The sequence below is a fragment of the Sinocyclocheilus anshuiensis genome, unplaced genomic scaffold (assembly GCF_001515605.1).
Source record: "Sinocyclocheilus anshuiensis isolate Anshui unplaced genomic scaffold, SAMN03320099.WGS_v1.1 scaffold791, whole genome shotgun sequence".
Classification (NCBI taxonomy): Eukaryota; Metazoa; Chordata; class Actinopteri; order Cypriniformes; family Cyprinidae; genus Sinocyclocheilus; species Sinocyclocheilus anshuiensis.
In genome coordinates, this window is record NW_015549595.1 from 22,211 (window position 1) to 27,776 (window position 5,566).

At 47.0% G+C, this 5,566-nt stretch overlaps 1 pseudogene; it reads right to left on the reverse strand.

The window, feature by feature from the left end:
* Nucleotides 1-3,782: 3,782 nt before the first annotated feature.
* Nucleotides 3,783-5,352, reverse strand: LOC107658369 (uncharacterized; annotated as a pseudogene).
* Between the last annotated feature and the right edge of the window lie 214 nt (nt 5,353-5,566).

Below are 5,566 nucleotides of genomic sequence, written 5' to 3' on the forward strand. Positions count from 1 at the left end.
GCTTGCCACAGGAGCGGTCGGCGGGCTTGCCACATGATCAGCCGGCGAACTTGACTCGGGAACTGCTGGCTGACTTGACTCGGGATCGGCCGGCGGGCTGGAGAGAGCTGCAGCCGGCGGTCTTGACTGAGGAACGGCCGGCGAAAGGAGTTCGGGATCGGAGACTCTCTAGACACCGGATGACTGTCTCCTTCCAGTCGAGGTCAGCGGTGTCTGGGAGCTCCGTGGGCTGATGGAAAGTCATCCCGAGCCGGAACAGGGAGCTGGCGAGGGCGAGCGGCACGAACGCCCTCACAAAGACGATCGGGTCAGGGCTCGCCTGAGCCATGGCGATGAACAAAGCTCGTTCCTCCATTAGGGCGGGGAGAAACGAACGGGAAAAAACAAAAGACTTTCAAAAACGGAAATAAAACGGGGAGAGGGGGCGCCGCTTACTTCTTAGGTCCGGTATTCTGTCACGTTGCTACTGTGGAGGAGCACGGAGCGAGGAGCGAGGAACGAGGAGACCAGGAGTACAATCCAAACACAAACTTTAATAACATCAAGGGAACCAGGAAATCGGGAAGGAAGACATTCACAGACATCAACAATACCGGACGCTGAACTAGGAACAGGAAACACTATTTATACTAATGACATGACAATGGGATGGGATAACGAGACACACCTGGGATCAATAGAACTAAAAAGGGGACACCTGGAACAGATAAGGACAGGAACAAATATGGGCATGGAAACACATGGGGAGCGAAACACACAAAACATGGAACAGAGTCTGACAATAAGCAGCATTTGAGTTCATCTTCTTTTCCTTGTTGTTGCCGTGGCTACAAAACCTCTGCACCCAACCTCTACGGGGAGCAACTGGGTTCGCCAGCCCCGTTGTACTGCTTCAGCTAATAGGTCTGAGTACTTCAGCCTTTTACGTTCATTTGCTTCACCAATAGTAGCCTCCCATGGCACAGTTAGTTCCATGATGAACAAGGACTTTTGTGAGGTTTACCACAGTATCGGGTCTGGCCTGAGGTACGTTGTAATTATCTCAGGTGGAAAGCTGAGCTTCTGGTCCAGATCAACCTGCATTTTCCAGTCCCGGGCCGTGTCCAGCAGGGTTGTTTCCATTTTTGTATTTGGCTTTACTGGAAGCTGTCCTGCTCTTACGAAGGCGGTGGCTTTTGAGAATCCAGTTGTTGGAGGAGGGAGGGCATTGGTGGTGGTTCTCCTTCCTTCCAGGATAATCGCCTGTTGTCTTAGAACCAGATTGTGCCTCCAGGTGTAACATCCTTGGGAAAGACTACAAGACTACTTGCAGCCTACGAGGATATGCCTTAGCGTTGCTGGGGTTTGACAGAGAGGACATGATGGATCTTCGCCAATCCACTGGTTTAGGTTCTTGGGTGTGGGGAAAACATCGTAGGTGGCTCTGATGATGAAGCTCAATCTGCTTCCTTCCATCTCCCAAAGATCCTTCCAGGTGAGCTTACGTTGCTCCAGATTTTCTCAATTAGTCCACTGTTCCTGTTTGGACTGCGAGACAGCCTTTGTACATCTCTCTGCCTCCTCTTGCTGCCGGAGTTTGTCGAGGAAATTCTAATTCAATCAAAATGTGTAGAGACTGAGAATGAAAAACCAAACAGTTTTGACTTTGTCTTACTTTAATTCTCTGCAGAGAATGATCTGGTTTACACACAGCTTTAGCCTGTGTGCAAAGAAGATAACACATAGCCTCACAGCCCACTTTTTATAATATGCAAAAAGATACATTGAAGGACAGATAAGACTCTAAGCCAATCATGTTACTCAGTGCACATCACCCCATAACACATGCACATCGCTCCACATTACATGGTAGATGTCTGGTTACTCTCAAAACTGCCCGTCCCTGGTACACAGTTTCCCCTTAAATGTTGTTTTTCTAACTAAATCAGTTACATACACAAGTTACATAAAAGAACTCAATGTTTCTATGGACTATATACTAGCTTGATCACTGTATGTTTAAAAAGATACATTCAACAGTCATATGCTGTGTAATATGTAAGGAAATTAACTCTTTTGAGAGGGGAATTTGAATCTGAAGATTCAGAGTCAACCTGATTAAACTGATTCAAAATGTATAGCTTACACTTCATCAACTATTCATCCAGCGTCTAGTAGAATTTAGTGTATCTTATTAATTCTGTTTGTACTACTCCGTGGCCAACAATAATAATACAAGATTGGTATTTGTGTTAACTATGAGCAAGGTAACAAGATCTGGGCAAAGTTTTAACTTTAAAATACACAACACAAGACAATGATTCTTATAATGAAACAAGAACTTATTTGCTAATCTAGGTTACATGGAACTAAAACTACCAAAAGCACACAGACACACACATACACACATATGCACACACACATACAGTTCAGAGGATGAGAGTTAACGGAGTTTGACCGAAGCCCCAAAGTTCTAGTACTTGTTACTTGTTCTTAGATCGCAACCTGAGAGAATCACAAAGCAGAGATCTGTCTTATCTTTACTGCTTAAGATCAATTGGCACCAGTTCAGCAAGAGATGAAGCTTTGTTTGTTTACTTGCGCTTTGGTGAAAGCTGAGTGGGGTTTCCTTGGTGGCTTGTCTCAGGGAATCCCGGTGTTTCTGATTGGTTGCCGATCTGTCGTTTGGATGATGTCTTTTGGGAGAGCCCTTGGTGGTGAAGGGTTGGTTGCCTGGTTACGTTGGAGCCTCGAAGTTCGTCTGAGAGTGTCTGAGTTTGCAAGACTTCGAAGATTTCTGCAGTTGCGAAGTTTCAACGGAGTGTTTGGAGTTCTGGATGACCCGATCGCGTGATGGTGTGGCGAGTGAGCGCAAGTTGGAGCGCGATCAAACAAAGGCAAAAGCGCAAGTATCTGTTCGGAAATTGGAGTTTTGATTGAGTCGATTTGGTCCGTCCCAAGACGCGGTCTTCCAATCGACTTGTTGTAAGGCGGAGCTACGCCCTGTGTGGTTCCTTTATCATGCATAAATTAACATGCTGTTCAATTTATCACGTGGGGAAATGTCTCTGCAGGTTTTGTTAGTAACTTCTATAAAGTGTCGTACAACACACACTATTCAAAATAACAGCTTTTCATTCATTTCAATGTTCTGCAATTATCACAAGTTTTCATTCAATACTAAACTTCACATATCTTACACACATATTAATAGCTTTATCTGCTAAAAGAGGTTATAAAACATTGATTAAAGTTGCACTGATTACATTCATCATCATCTTAATCAGTTCTACCAGAAAGACTCAGGAGGTGAACATAGAACTCCAAAGTATTCATTTACAAAACCAATACAAAGAACAGAATTATTTTGGCGTAGGCCCCATCCGTAGCTTGAATCAGACATTGTAGATTCCAGCTATTCCTGCCGAAGACGAAGGCAGGGCGGAGCCTACCCCCGCATGGACGGGGCCAACCTGGTTGTGGTGGGGAGGATGGAGGGAAATGACAGCGGCAGTATCTGCATACACAATGAAGGGTGAGTAGAGGGCTTTTATATTCCTCGTGTTGAGTGCCGATTGGCTAGATCTAATTGTAATATGTGACGTAGCATTAAGTCTTCCTAGTAGAACTTGCGCTGACGCTTCCATTTCTTGTGAGTCAAAACACGGTGATATGTTTTGTTCTTGTGTGGATTCAGTTTGAGCTCGGTCAGCTTGGAATCTTTGTGAATTATTTAGTCGATTCCTGGGACTGGTGGCTCCAGGGTGTATTTGTCGTTTTCCCTCGGGGGTTCCGTTGGATTCTCACAAGCCTTTTCCTCTTGAGTTTCCAAATGAGTTTGGCTGATTCCATGATCTCGCCCATTGATTCTCATGAGGTCTGGATTGGTCCCATGATTTTTCCCAGTGACGTCCAGGTGAGTGTTGTTGTCCACGCGGTCCATCCCAGCGGTTGTTCCTCTGTTTAGGTCGGGTACCAGTGTGGGAGACCCGTTCTCTGTGGGACGAGGGTGCATTCCACTCTTTGGGTGGCGGCTTGGCATGGTCTTGATGTTGGGTGCCCTCTAGAGCCAGCCCCTGACTTTGAGTGTTCAAGTCAAGAACTGCTGTGGATTTGGCACCCTTTTCCGAGGCCATCTTTTGTTTGCCGTAAGCTTTGTGTGCCAAGTCTCGCAACTGTTGAGCACTCATTGTTCGCGGACATGCAAGGACGCCAAGATGGTGGCTTACCCCAGGATGAAGGTTTCTCAGGAAGAGAGTTTTGAAGTTGAGATCATCTTCCATGTCAGGTTAATTTGGGAGTTCCGAAGTATGCTCATCAGAGTTGGCTGTAGTAGGCTTATGGAGATTCATGACAACCTTGTTTCGTCTCCAGGGCAGCCACTAGTCCTTGTTCTGATTCAGGGTCAGCGAATTCTTTAATAAGGGCTTCTCGGAGCAGGTGGTAATCAGTCTTTGTGTGAGCAGGCTGCCGTCCAGGAAGCTGCGCACTTCAGGGCTGGATGTTGTTCGGAGCAAATAGAGACTGTCTTTGTCAGTGACATTGGGTCTCATTTCCAGATGGAAATCGACGTCTTGCAGATAAGCTTGGACATCCTGGCTACCTGGCACACTTGGGGTGAATTTGCCAATGTTTCTGGCGAGCTTGTCAAGGTCTTTGAGGTCCAAGCCATGCGATGATCTGTGGCTGGCTGGAGCAGGTTCTTTTAGCTTTGTCGTGAGGTAAAGTTCTTCAGAGGGAGCTGGTGAATGTTTCAGCACTGCTCCCTCCCCCTTTTGATCACGTGTCAGTCCAGGAACAGGGGACCCGGTCCTGCTCGGCAGGGGTGAAACTGGTGCCCATCGTGTCCTTGTTGGCTCAGGGCGCAGCTCGTAGGCATGTCTGAGTTCCTCTCTGATGCTGTCGGACTCCTCCTTGATGTAGTCCAGCTGTCGTGTTAGGCGGCTGATCTCATTTCTCGACTCATCCAGATGAGTTTCAAGGGCTTTAATTCTGCTGTTCTTGTTTCTGAAGTCGGCCTTTGCCTTTTCCAGGAGCTGTTCTGCATACTGTAGCTTGTTGGAGAGATCAGCGTAGTCTGCCTTGCCTCCTTCCATTTCTTGATTAGTAGCTGCTAGGGTCTCTTTTAGCCTAGTGATCTCCTCCTCGGCACCTTGTTCCACTTCATCGGGAGCCAGTGATCCTGGCTAGTTCTTTGTGACTGTAGCTCTGACTTGGGTCTTGTCTCATAAGGCTTGTTATGTTGTCATCCAGCTGGTCCTGTGTCTGATGCCTCAGTGTTTCAGCAGACTTAGGTAGGAGGCTGTCTGTTGCAACACTTAGCCATGTCTCGAGGTCCTCCCAGTGGCCAACTGGGTCTGTTGTGCGAGGCATGTTTTGACGCGGTGAGGGAGATATAGAACCTAGACTGACACAGACCTTGAAGAGGAGAAAACAAAACAACACAAAACAAACAAGGCAAAACAGAGGTGTAAGTGTGCAATGTCAAGTGTGGTTTGACGTTGAGTGTGTAATGAGCAGGTGAGTGTGGTTCTCAGCGACTGTGATCCTCTGGCGGGCGTGCTTCTAATTTGTAGTCTCTGCGGGG